We start from the raw sequence: 14682 nt of genomic DNA on the forward strand, positions 1-14682 counted from the left end.
TGATTGCACACATTTTAAGAGTGTTATGTCATATTAAAATGGTTTAAGAGAGAAAAATAGTTGTTATAAACGTGATTGATTTTTATTTACAGCCTGGTGCATTCCCATCTCTGCAGGGCACTTTACTCCTTCACAGCAGTGGGAATTCCTGACAAATGTTCCTCATGTGCTGCTGTCATTCACCCATTCTCCTGTATCACCCAGCTGATTATTCCTTCTGGGGCTAGAATTTTACATTTTACCTTATTGAATTCAGCTTTATTTTTCTCCAGATGATTTTCCCAATCCAGACAACTTAGCATTTTAGTCTTGTCCTTCTGCATGTGCACATGGATTGCAAATGTGATCAGTCTGTAGAATTTCAAATTCATTAATAAAAATTGTTGACTGGTACCTGCCCTATGGAGATTTACGCTTTTGTTTCTTAATATATCATTGTGGTCTGATACTTCTCAGAGAACAGTTATTCATATTTCGCTATTTTTCAGCCAAATTCCAGTACAATAAACAGCAGCACTATCTAATCTTTAATTCTCAAAATTGCTTAGGACACTATTTAGTAAATAATGTCAAGACCTTAAGTCATATCTAATATCTATGGGGGTTTTTTTCAATCCTCCCGGCCTACTGTTTTGTCAAAAAAATGAAATTAAAATTCTTCAGCATAGGTTGTCCTTAAAAAAAATGTTAAAGTTTTGGCTGTTATTCATCCCTCTGTTGTCTTCTTCATGCTTACAGACTGAGGATTTATTTCAAGATTATTCTGAAAACTGGAATGATGCTGACTCACTCTATTCTTCTTTCCAATGATTGGCACCATCTTTTCCCACCTCAGCCCCACCCCATGTTCCCAAAGGTTATTACCATAACTCTGTGGGTTATTCCAGTTACCTCCCATAATGCACACAGGTGTTTGTTGTCAAGTCCAGCCTTTGACACCTTCCTTTTACAAATATTTTTTTTCTTCCCATTTTAGTCTGACTTACTGTTTCTTTTCAGTAATGTTAATTCTGAAAGTAAGTTTCTTACAACTTCCTTGAGCCATTTTCCATGTTGCAACAGTCTGTACCTCTTCCTTTAACAGAAATTTCCTAAGGCATTGCCAGTTCTCCACAATTTTTCAGCTTAAAAAGTTCCCTTCTGGGTCTTAACTTCTTCCATTTGAGTAAATGCATTTTTCTGAAGACCATCATCAATATCTTACCCTTTTTACCTAAGGCTCATTCAATGCTGATTTAGTCTCATCCAGACTCTCCTCTTTCATCATGTTCTCAGTCTGTTTCTAGCTATTCTATTAAAAGTCATATTACCTCTTTTTTCTTTGCTTAGATTTGGTTGGTTGGGCTTATTTTTTTTTTAGCTGCCCATCAAAAACTGGGGCTTATTAGTGTCCAGCTTTCCAGGTTCTTTTTACACCCTGCTGTGCTCTCCTTTCCAGACACATCAAAGAATTCCTTTCATGCATCCCCCAGTTGCTACAAATAGGTACTACTGTGATTAATTCAGCTAATTTCCCAGGAATTGCTGTATTTCACACTGAGAGTTGGAAGATGGTTTTGGCACTTGATGAAGATGTCATAGAAACACGGAAAGGTTTGGGTTGGAGGGACTTAAATCCCATCCAGTTCCCACTCTCTGCCATGGGCAGGGACACCTTCCACTAGCCCAGGTTGCTCCAAACCCCATCCAACCTGGCCTTGGACACTTCCAGGGGTGGGGCAGCCACAGCTTCTCTGGGCAATCTGTGGCCTCACCACCAGCTTTTGTTAAGCAAAGAGTCACTGCCTGGGAATTTTGATAAAATCCTGCAGCTTTCTGAGTTTTTTAGGTGATCCATGCTCTTCTCTTCTCCTTCATTTGAACACATCCCGCCAAAAAAAGTACTTTGAACGGAGTGTCCACAGTGATTCACTGTGATTGCCAAGACTTACAGGCAAGAATACAATAAAAATGTACAAAATTAATAAGCCAGCACTGGTCAGCTTGTGTAAGACCATTTGGATGAACATCCCAGTAATCTGAGTATGTATCACACCCTGGCATGTCCTGCTTTGACTACACATCTCAATTCCATGACCATCACCGGGATTTGCCACTGCGGAGCCAACCCATTTTCTGGAGAGAAGCTTCAATCAAGCAAATCTCTCAGCTGTGTAGTCTTTCCTGACAGGAACACGCTGCTTTGAGCACATTGTTTGGAAGGATATAGCCTTGCCTTGGGAAAGTCAGCACTGCAGGAATCTACCCAAGCTGTCCAGCAGATACTTAGGAATTAAGCATGTCATATGAGAAGGAAACAACACATTTTCTAATCTTTGCCAGCCACAGGGAGATTCATCCCTCTTACATTTCATGTCCTGAGATGATGACCACGATAAGAACTGACTTAAATCCCACAGACCTTGTTTTGACTTGCAAATTGGCTTAAGAGCATCGCCTAATCAGGTAATTGAACCGTTTATGTGCCTTGGCTGAATCCCAGTCCGGGTTCATCTCTTATGAAATTATTCCAGGTCATTAACCAGTCTGGTGATCCTGAACCAGTCACTATGGGAAAAGACAGTGCTTACGGCCAGAAAAGCAAAGAGGACCAAGGCAGACTTCAGATAAGAGCATTAGACCCTTCATCTTAGTCTTGGGACAGACCTGTCAGTCTGCTTCCCAAAAGACTGTCCCAGATTCCTTCAGCCTGGTTTATAGAGCTGAGCACCCACTGAGCCTGCCACGGGGTCAGGAGTTGCTACCACGATGATGGCAGGGCCACCTCCCTTCCTGCCAGTCCTGGCATCCATTGAGCCCATCGCTCTTGTCCTAGACTACTGCTTGGAGTAGATCAGGGGATGGAAGGGGCAGCACAAGTTAGCGACACACATCAGCCCTAACAGGGCACTGCTGAGGTGACAGTGTGGTTCACCCACGTGGCAGAGAGGCATCAAAGATGCGCATTTTGTTGAGAAGGGCTCTCCACTGGTGATGTTCCTGGACCTGACTTTAAAATTGTCTGCCTTGTACGGAGTCACCGAGAGCCAGAACATGGCATGAAAATATGACATATCCTCCAGCCCATTCCCTCATTCTACCATTGCTTTCGACTCAGAATTTCCTGATTTATGGAGTGCAACAATGGTCTGTGTTTTCTTTTCCACTGCTAACTTTCGTGGTGCTTGTTGTTTTACCCTATTGAGCTCTGGGCTGGTTTATAGAAATACAAGGTATTCATGGAATTACCTATTACAGAGCTAAGAGCTCGTGGCATTTTGAGGTAGCTTGTGTGAAAGGAGATAATTCCTTCAGTCCCTGAACTGACATACCTGAAGGCATCACTCCAGCTGGATGTATCACACTGTTCTCACCACATTCAGCTTCAGCTCTTCAAGCTGCCATAAAAAAAACCCAAATTAGTTTTTTCCTTCATTAATCCAGCTCATTACTTATAAAGATTTAGACAACACCCATGGAACTATTCAAAAACAGTTTCATGGACTATGAACATGAAGGGGATTTTTACACTAAATTTTGCCATCGGGTCCCTTCTTCGTCAGTTCCATAGGTTTTTAAGATTCATTGCAACAATACTGTGAGAAGAAGATAAATTCAGGAAGAATTTCTTCCCAGAAAGGGTGGTTAAGCATTGGAACAGGTTGCCCAGGGAGGTGGTGGCTGCTTTCAGCATCCCTGGAAGTGTTCAAGAAATGAGCAGAGGCACCCAGTGCTCTTGTCTTGTTGGCAAGGTGGAGTTTGGTCAAAGGTTGGACTCAATTATGGGGATTTCTTCCAATCCTTAGGATTCTCTGAAGCCTGGTGGAAACTCAGGAGACCCTAAATGTCCTCTACATGTTAGCAGAGTCCTGCCACTTGGCCTGTAGCAAGCTGTTGTATCTCTGGTTTTCCTCCAACAATTTCATGATTCCATTTTCACAGGAAATTCTGTGGGGAAGAGATTAGTGAATCATCTCATGCAATGGTCTCACTCCTCCTCTTTCCCCAGTATGAACAAGAAGAATGGCCTTGCTGGGATGAGAAAAAAGCCTAGAGAATTTTCTCTGGCAGTAGCAACAGCCTAGGAAAGAGCCTAAGAGCAGAGCAGGCAGGTGGCCACACACCTGTATTCTCTGCTGAGTACTCACCACCTGTATTCTCACCAGAGTGCACAGGTGCATTCTCCTCCTGCAGCTGGAGGCAGAGTTGATATCATAGAATCATCAAATCGTAGACTCATAGAACAGTTTGGTTTGGAAGGATCCTTAAAGAGCATCTCATTCCACATGGGCATCTCATGCCATGGGCAGGGGAACCTTCCACTAGACCAGTTTGCTCCAAAGCCCAACCTGGCCCAGAACACTTCCAAGGATGGATCACCCACAACTTCTCCTGTTATTTGTCTCTGTCTTTGGTAAACTCACCAGCCCTTTTTCTGTCCTTTAATGCATTTCTTGGCAATTTTGGCTGAATTTTGCTTTTACAGCTAATCTGCAGCCAAAAGAATATCCAACCTCAGATAATCATGATTTGGCAGCTGTGCCACAGCCATCACTGTCAAGATGTATCCACTGAGCAGGAAAATCCAGAATTTCTCACTAGTACAGTACTGCACCCAACTGCTCCCTAAAATAAGAAGTGAACAGAGGTGGGCCACTGTTTAACAAAGAGATTTTCATATATTGTTGTGCTGAAAATACACAACTGGGTGCTAAGAACTCTCCTAAACAAATTATTTTCCTAGGATTCAACAAGTTATCAATATTCATGATGATTTTGCTCACGTTCACCCTCTCTCCTGACCGCTCAGCACTCTGCTAAGGTAACCCCAATACATGGAATTATTTGGAATGAGGAAGCATTCCTGGATGGTGAGGACCTGAGCTGTGGTCTGTGCTGGTTCTAGGAATTGGCTGTGATATTCTCCATAAACAAATACAACCTAAGGCAAACATTTGCTCCTCACACTTTCTCCAGCAAACACAGCTTCAAACATCAGGAGGGAAAAACAAACTCCATGACCAGCCTCTCAGCTGTCCATAACTTCTGTGTTCATTTTTCATGTTTTATTTTCCCTCATCCTGGAAGCAAAGCAAAGCAGGAGAAAGCATTAGCATCTGACCACAGTAATTTCCTGAATTCCAGAGAACTGCTGTCAAAACCAAGGATTCACTCACTGCTGGAACATCTGTATCAGATTACTGCACTTCCCTGTTCGCTCCTGCACCGTGGCCTGCAATCAGCTGCTGCTCCAACCCAGAAGCTGGAAAAAAATATGTTGGGTTCCTACTGCTTTTCGACGTATTGTCACTAATGACTATTGTCATTTCTCTCTGCCACACTTCCCAGACTTCTGCCTCTAATCTGCACCATTTTCTCCCACTGGCTGTCAAGCTGCTGATAACACACACTTTTCCAGAAATGTATTTTAATTCTTTTCCTCTCTATATATTTTTATTCCAGTCCCTACTAAAAATAATGATGATAGTTTTAATGATGACTGATTCTTTGGCCTGATTCAGCTCTTTATGTATCTGATGCAAGCAGATTATTCATTGTCTTCTCCAAAGCATTTTCCATGAGTCTTTGGGAGTCACATCTTTTGTCTGATTGACTCATTAGATCTCAAGATTCCTGATCACCAAGATCAGAAAGATTCATTTGGATAGGTCCTTCTGGGAGTTTGCTCCTGATTTATATGTCAAACCTGGATTTCTCTTGGAAAGTACTAACACAGACTGACCCCATGGATTACCAGAAGAAATCAGGACCCTACCAAATGCCCTGAGACGATTTTTAAGGTCCCTTCTAAGCCAAACTACGATTCTATGACTTTATGACTTCCAAGAAAATGCTTGAAAAGGAAAAAGAAGGGATGTACATGGGATACCCCCAGGCAAAGATGGTTTCTGTTAAATGATGGCTCTTTGCATGTTGGTGTTGTCAAAATATCCTCAGATCAAAATTAAACTCTCTCAGACTTCTCAACTTGCATCCTTGAGGGGCAACTGAGCCTGGTTCACCAGGGGCCATGGTGACCCAGGAAATCTAAATGTAGAGACAGAAAATTTGGCTCCGTTCCCTGAAGGATCTTGGTTAATACCTTTGTTTCTTTGTCTTTAACTGTGGGATAATATGCAAAATATTTCTGAAACTTCTTTCCAATCCCTTCATTCCATGTGGAATGTATAATTTGAAAGGCATACTCGTAAAATGAGGCAACCCCCTCACCAGTGGGAGATCTGATTCCACTTTTGGGGTTTGGATCTGCCACCCTCCTCCCTGGCAGGTCACAAAAAAGGTGCATGCTACAATCACTGGGTGGTTGCTTGAAAAGTTTCAGCTTTATGTTTAAAAGTTCACCCAACAGGGCTGCCCAAGGTCCCTTGGAGCAGCACAGAGGAGATGGAGGTGACATCTCCCCTTCTCAGCAGCCATTGGTAAGGCTACTGAACTTCCACGGGATTTGGGAACCACATGGAAGATTCCCAAACCCCATCAAAGCTCATTTGCAGAAACAGGACTTGTACCAAAACGCAAAACCACCAGTGAAGAAATTTGGAGGCCGCAGCTCGGTAACATTTCCCACCTGAAGAGCCATCCTTCCAGTGTTAAGTCTGACTCAAGGCATCTCATTTAAGCTTTGCAAGGGCATCCTTGCTGCATCCTTGCATGGGCGCTCACCTGGAAAATACATCTGCATATGGCCCCTGGCTCCCAAAGCAGCTGCTCTTCCAAGCTCTGGAGCCCCAGGCATGTTTTTCTCTATCCACTGCCCATTCTTCTCTTGCCAGCAGAAATTCCTGCCCTAGAAGGCCAAGTTCACTGGCTGCAATGACAGAGCAGCCCAGGATCACTTGGGAACAGCTCATAAGAAACTGATGCTGCCATTCAAATACAAGAGCCATTGCAATAAGGTCATTCCTTTAGCAAAACGTCTCTTAATGGGCCTTCTTTGACCCATTCACCTCCAGACTGGAGAGCTCTCAGTAATGTGGTTTTGTTTTTGCTGGCCAGGACAGATCTGTTGTTCCCTTCTGACTTCTAAATCAGAAATGCAGCCTTTGCAGTCACTCAAGAGCCGGGGGAAGAGAACAAGGCAATCCCATATTGTGCCCTGCTAAAACCAAACATCTGGCTAATGCCTTCACATGGCCATTGCCACTCCTGTTGCTAAATTCATTACCCTTTTAGCTCTGTGGGTTGAAGCAGATTCAATATTCAGACCAGCAGCTAGAGACATTATTCAAATACATCTCAAATCTGGATATTTACTCAGGTGCAATCTCTTCATTGGAAATAAAATTCCCAGACTAAGCAACATTAACCTCACTCAAGGGGACATTTCTTGTTGGATTAATAGGGAGATTTGCAGAACATGAGGGTTCAAGTAAAAAGACCCAAAAATGCATTTCTGGCTTTCATGGGAATGTCAGGGGAGGCTGAGCTGATCAACAAGGTGCTGGAATGGGGATAAGGAGATGTTCTCCTCCTGCTGTCAGTGCTGCCATAGGATTCCACTTTGTGATGGATTACATTTGATCTGAACAAAAAAAGGCAGGCATTACAGAAGAGATGTAACTCTCTCAGCCCCTAATTGCCCATTCTGTAGAGTCAAGGAGGTCCTGAAGATTCTGATGCAGAGAGATGGCTGAGCTCAGTCCTACCTTTGCTTTGAAAAGAAAACAGAGAAACCACCACAAAAAACGGGTGACTGAAGACATCAGTGCAAGAGAAATTGTCTTCCAGGTGAAGTTTTCACAGAGAGCCACCCTCGTGTCATGGCTGCACCTCCACCACCTGTGTCCTTGCCCACAGGTCATCAGCTTCAAGCACACATTTTATTGACTCCTATCCCAAGGTGGACATGAGGTGAGGAGCCCAGTCAGGGGGTGAACATCCTTAATGCCACAGAAATAAGTGACTCTGGCATTTATTTGTCATCCTTTATTATTTTAAGTGGCTTATTTAAAAAAAAAACCAAAGCCTCACACACATTGAACCCAGATCTTTTTAGTCAGTCACAAGGTAGCTCCTAAAGTAACTCTGGTTAATTCTTATTGAAGGCAAAGTTGAGGAACACCACCCAGTTTGCAGAGTCTAATTTTAGTCTGAGCCTGTGCTATTCATTTTTGTGCCATGTTTTAATATTTGCTTGTACTTACTTGAGTGAAACTGAAGTGTGGAAGCCTGCAAGGTCCCTGTGTTCCTGTAAGAAAGCAAACAAGCTCCTGGGAACAATTACTATGCAACTCGAACTTATAGAAATAGTACCTATTTATTTATCTTTATATTTATGCATCATGAAAAGAGAATTACAAAAAGGCATGAGTCTATTGGGCTTTTTCAGAGTTGAGATCATTACCTTGCTTCTAAAGCACCCTCCTGGCCTAGATAAACACGTGGCCAACTGACCTTTTTGCCCCACCTCTGCCACCCAGGGTCACCCTCCTGGGCTGCAACTGTTCCCTGCTCCTGATTGCTAAAGGCAAGCCCTCAAGCCAAACACTCAGGCTCCTCTTTGCAAATCCTTTTCTCCTCCCAACATCTCCATTTCTCTCCCCATCTGCCTGTCCATTGAAAGATCAGCTGTTGGGACAATGAGTTTTTCGAGTTTTCTGGTTATCTTGTGATTGACAGGATGGAGCGATGTCATGACAACTTCTTTGTGGGTCATGCAAGAAGGATATAAAGCTCTTAGAGAAAGTCCAAAGGAGAGGCATGAAGATGGTGAAGGGTCTGGAGGGGCCATACAAAGAGTGGCTGAGGTCCCTTGGCTTGTTCAGCTGGAGAAGAGGAGACTGAGGTCAGATCTCATCAGGGTTAACCTCCTCCTGAGGGAAAATGGAGGGTCAAGCACTGATCTCTGCTCTCTGTGACAGTGACAGGACCCAAGGGAATGGCTGGAGCTGTCCCAGGGGAGGTCTAGCTTGGATATCAGGGAAAGGTTCTTCCCCCAGAGGGTGCTGAGCACTGCCCAGGCTCCCCAGGGAATGGGCACAGCCCTGAGGCTGCCAGAGCTCCAGGAGTGTTTGGACAACGCTCTCAGGGACAGAGTGGGGTTGTTGGGGTGTCTGTGCAGGGCCAGGAGCTGGACTGGATGATCCTGGTGTGTCCCTTCCAGCTCAGCGTGTTCCATGATTCTGTGAAGGCCTAATTTGGTGTCCTCTTCCAAAACTGCTTCTCAGGCTTTTATTTACGAGCCAAAGAATCAACCATGAGAGGCAGACCATGACAAATCAGAGGGACTTTGGTTCAGGGCTCATTCTATATCTGCCATCTGAGGCAGCTGATGGTCTGGATTTCTAACTGGTAGGAAGCATACAGTAATGGCAAATAAACACTGACATTTCTGTGAAGCGAAATTTCGCAAAAAAAAAAACCTGCCAACAGAAATATTTTTCTGTGATAACAGAGCAATTCTTTGTTGCAATTTTGACCTTTTTGTAGCATTTTTATTTATATATTTGGTTCTGCTGAGATTTATCTTTTATTTTATGTTATTTATTTCATTCTATACATCAGTGACTGCTCTTTTTACATCGTCATTAGAAACTGTTCTGCTAATTACTAATTCTTTCAGTAATTCTGAAGTAATTGGCCTTATGTTTTGCTCATTCTTTCCTAAAAAAAAAAGTGTTTTGAAATGCGGATCTAAAATGTTCTGCTTGGTATTGGAGTGTTTTATTATATGGCTTTTACCAGAGCAAAAGGCAAGAAAAAGAACATCCCTGAGGAATGCTTCATTTTGAATATATCAACATTCCCACTGAAATAACAAACATGTCCCACCAGCCCTATAAACAACACTTTCTGCTTGTTCTATCTACCCATCCCACCTGCCTCAGCCTCTCAGATAGCAGCAGGGCACTCAGAGCTCTTCTCCTTCCACACAAAAAATCCAGCCTCTCTCCTTGGCTCCTGCCCACTGGGACTGAGACATGGGGTGGAGGCCTGCACCTCCTAAATGCCCACATTCCTTGTGTGCCCATAGGCACTGATGGCTGATGGCCTGGAATATGCTTTACCACCTCACTTTATGCCCTGGAAGGTGCTTTGCTGCTTCATTTTATCCCCCTTTTTGTCTGGAGTTTGGAGGGGCTCCAATTTGCCTCAGCCTCGCTCCTCCACTTGCCGTGTCAGCTCTTGCATCCAGGAAGCCAAAATAATTTCTGGTTCTCAGAGAGTTCACTGTAAATCAGAGCCAGGACCTGCCAACACACCTTCCCTGAACTAAGAGCATGTTCAGAAAGGAGTTAATGAGTTTGGTAATTCTTTTCCCAAAGGAGGGCACTGAGACTCCACCTGCATTGCTGTGTCCAGCTCTGGGTTCCTCTGCACAGGAAAGACATGGACTTGTTGGAGAGGGTCCAAAGGAGGCCATGGAGGTTCTCCAAGGACTGGACTACCCCAGTTATGGAAACAGCCTGAGAGATTTGGTTTTATTCAGTCTGGAGAGGCTTAGAGCCCCTTCCAGTACCTCAAGGGGCTCCAAGAGAGGGGGAGAGGGACTTTGTACAAGGGCCTGGAGTGACAGGACAAAGGGAATGGCTTCACACTGACAGAGGACAGAGTTAAATGGGATATTGGGAAGAAATTCTTCCCTGTGAGGGTGGGGAGGCCCTGGCAACGAGTTCCCAGAGAAGCTGTGGCTGCCCCTGGATCCCTGGAAGTGTCCAAGGCCAGGCTGGATGGGGCTTGGAACAACCTGGTCTAGTGGAAGGTGTCCCTGTCCATGGCAGGGGGTTGGGAAAAGATGGTCTTTGATGTCCCTTCCAACTCAAAACATTCTTTAATTCTTTTTCCATTTTTTTTCTATTCAGTTGCTCCAAAATTAAATTAAAAACCTGTGAGAGGAAGGTAATAAATTGCTCTCTGCATCAGCTGGCAAGAAGCAAAAAAAGTTTAGACTAGACCAGAAACCTTCCAACCAAGAGGACAGAGAGTCCACTGAAGGAGGAGAAAGCCACCATGAAGGGAGGTTTTGGAACAGACAAATCCATCTTCAGAAAGGGGTTTGGACCAGATCTCCATTGTCCTTCCCATGTGTGCTTTGGGATCACAGCACTGCAGCAGGAGAGTAAACAGTTAAAAACCAAACCATACCCAGAGCAGCCACATTCAGATGAAAAGGAGAAAACCGGGAAAAAATAATAAATGTAGCAATGGCATTGGTGTGATAGTGGCTGGAATGGTTTGTGGGAGCAGGAAGGCAAAGGGAAATGGAATTGAAATTCATGTTTGAGCAGTTTTAGGTAGATACCATAAGAGGATGCTCAAAGTTTCTTTTCCCTCACCTTTATAATTCAGTTAACAAAAGCTATTTCCTTCTCCTTCCCACCTCATTAATTAAGCCATAAACACTCAAAGAGTAGCCTGATTTTTCCTAGACTTAAATAAAATTGCAATACAAAAATACCAACAAAACATGTATTCATCACAAAAACTTCACTTACATCGACAAAAAGAATTCACCACAACAAAGTCAAAATAACATCATTGAATCATTTAGGTTGAAAAAGAATAACATCACAACACCAACAAAGGTGGGTAATTTACACCCATTCCACCCCTCATTCATAATTAAAATCAAAATTCCCCACAGTTCTTATGCTCTGCAGCAATTGCCCAGTCCAGGTTTTGCCCATTACCTCTCCCAGTTACTGTCCTGATCTCCAGTTTCTCCAGAGCCTCCATGTTTGGAAACAAAAGGTGCAGCACAACAGGTTTGAACCATCCCTTGCAATCACTTTCAGCCCACTTTTAATATGCTTGAAGGCCTGGGATCAGCACAGGAGCCAGCAGAGCTGGACATGAGCTCAGAGGGACAAGCAGTGAAGACTGATCCTGGCTTCCCAGGGGATTTTTGGATGTCCTGCCCAAGGCAAGGCAAACCCACCTTTACAAACACTTAAATATTATGAATTTGCCACTCTTCTGCACTGGCTCTGAGCAGGATCCATTTGTCCCAGCTCTGGATCCAGGAGAGGCTGCAGGCAGATGCACCATGGATAATCTTCCTTTGCAGAGCAAGGGTAGAATCACAGAATCATGGAATGGTTTGGGTTGGAAACGACCTTAAAGATCATTGAGTTCCAACCCCCTGCCATGGCCAGGGACACCTTCTACCCAGGGCACCACTCTCCTTGTTACAAACCCTGGAGTGTGTGCAAATGTTGACCAAAATCCTTTAAGCTCTGGTGTTTTGAACCAAAAAATGGCCTTTCTTTTCCACGACTCGGGCAGAATATGTAATTACAGTGTGACAAACACTGTTCACCAGGAGTGTGTGTGTCTTTTTATCTGTCTAAAGAGCCCTGTTCGCATCACCAAATGGCACTACCTAAACCCCAGGATAACCTCTGCCCCAAAAGAGTAAAAAGGAGGAAGGAAAGGGATGTAAGGCATCAAGAGGGAAGAGCTGTACCTCCTGACCGGCACGATTCCAGGCACTCACAGATCTCTGTGTGCGTTTGCTTCAAGTTCCTCCACACAGAGCTACCCCAGCAATTTTGGGTTTAAGTGCATCAGTATAAACCTGTTCCTCATTAGTTTAAATTAACCATAATGGCCCTGATTTGGAGAGAAACAAGGAGACAGATGAAAAGCAAGGAGGTGACGGGATGGCAGTGGGCTGCTGATGTTCTTTAGTTGAGCTGCAGTGACAGCACAGGACGAGATCTCTCCCTGCCCTGGTGGGGAGGGAAAACCATCAGTGCCACCTCAAGGGTTTTCTGTGTGGTTGGGGCAGACGTGGCAGCCCCAAGGTTCTTACCCTCCCCCACAAAAATTGGCCCTTCAGCTCTCCCATCCCATCCTTGCATCCCATTCAAACCCTGCAGTCCATACCAGCTCAATCCTCTGAGCAACAGGGACAAGTTGTCTTTGGAGATATCAGGAGAGGAGGAGAGCTCACCCAGGGAGGGCAGGACCAGGGCAGATGCAAAATCTTCATCCTAATGAACGTCCCTTTTCTTCCTACGTGGTTAAGATCCCGCTGAACATGAGAAGCTTCAGCGCAGCCGTCACTTTGGCGAGAGGCACATGTTTTCTTTATCTCTGGGTGTCACTGGATAGATTAGATGAGATATATTTATCTCCACAGCAATCTGTGTTGCTGCAAGGAGAGGGCTACAAAATTCCATGGGATGAGATCTTCCCAAGCTGGGTTTAGCATTCCAGTAAGAAATTATCCTTCATTTTGGTGGCTAAGGTGTTTTCATCAAAACATAAGGAAAATGAATGATTTTACCTCAAGTGTTGGGTGTTAGGGCTTTCTTTTTGTTTTTAAATTCACATTTAAAAAGCTGTTAAGGGTCTGTTGGATGGGTTATTTTAAGCAAAACCATCCTTATGAACATTTTCCTTGTGCAGTATTTGTTCCTATTTTCTTGTATTTTCCAGTTTTCTTGTTCTCAGCAGGGCCAAAAACCCAGCTCAAGGAAGTTGGGTCAAATCTTAAGGAAGAAAAAAGTGCATGAAAGAAATAAGTAAAATCAAAAATGTGTCATTTCCTGCAATGATCATCAAGGGAAATAAAGGAATAAATAAGCTGTAATATTTTTTGTCCACTCTCATATCCAGTGAATCTACAGATCTCCCATTCTCTGACAGCATAGTTAAATCACCCCACTGTCCACTTGGACTGCCCTTTAAAATAATTTTTTTTTTTAAGAAAGAAAAGTTGAAAAATCATGGATAAACACACTCCAAGGAAATATTTCCTGTGTACAGTAGAAAGAAGTTGAGGGAGAGTCCCTGTTCACTACTGGGGTCAGTCCCCATCACAATGTATGGAGGCAGGTCACTGGGAGGAAACCAGTGTAAACAGGATCTGCTTTTATCAGTGGGAAAAAAACACAGCCCTGTTTAAATTAGCCAGAAATATGTGCCTGTATGTTATAGTCACAAGCTGCTGTGTCCAAGCCTCGTTGCAGTGTTCAGTCACGGTCCTGGAGCTGTCCCTGAACACAAGATCCTGACTGTCCCTTCTGCTTCGGGAAGGAGCTCATGAGGGGATGCCTGCACCCCGAGCAGGATGCCTGGGCTGGGGGGTGAGGATGGGAGAACCAGGGTTTGGCATGGGAAGGATGCTTGATGGAAGCCCTGGACGTGGGACAAAAAAGGAAACCTGCCAGCCTGGCAGGGCATCCTCCTGGTGGGATGTCAAGGCTGGAGGAGGACATGTCAGACGGGCAGGGCATTCTGCTGCTGGGGACCCCCTGTACCGGGGGTCGCGGCACGGGGGGTCTGCGGTGGGACCCCGCCCTGACCCCGCAGCTCCCGGACCCCGCGCCGGGGCTGGGACACGGCCCCGCCGGGCAAACCCTGCGCTCTGCTGCCCTCCGGCGGTGACGGGCGGGAGCGCTGCGCCCCCGGGGCTGCACCCCAGAGCTGCGAGACCCCCTCCGCAAGGGGCTGCACCCCACTGCTGCCTGATCCCCCCGGGGGCTGCACCCTATTGCTGAGTGATCCTCCTGGGGGCTGCACCCTATTGCTGCGAGACCTCTCCTGGGGCTGCACCCCACCTCTGTGTAACCCGCCCAGGAGTTGCACCCCACTGCTGAGTGATCCTCCTGGGGGCTGCACCCCAGTGCTGAAAACCCCCTCCACAAGGGGCTGCACCCCACTGCTGAGTGATCCTCCTGGGGCTGCACCCCACTACTGCCTGACCGCTCCTGGGGCTGCACCCCACTGCTGCGA

The sequence above is a fragment of the Corvus kubaryi genome, unplaced genomic scaffold (genome assembly GCF_017639235.1).
Source record: "Corvus kubaryi isolate FWS band 111438036 unplaced genomic scaffold, C.kubaryi_AGA036_p1.0 split1-131, whole genome shotgun sequence".
Classification (NCBI taxonomy): Eukaryota; Metazoa; Chordata; class Aves; order Passeriformes; family Corvidae; genus Corvus; species Corvus kubaryi.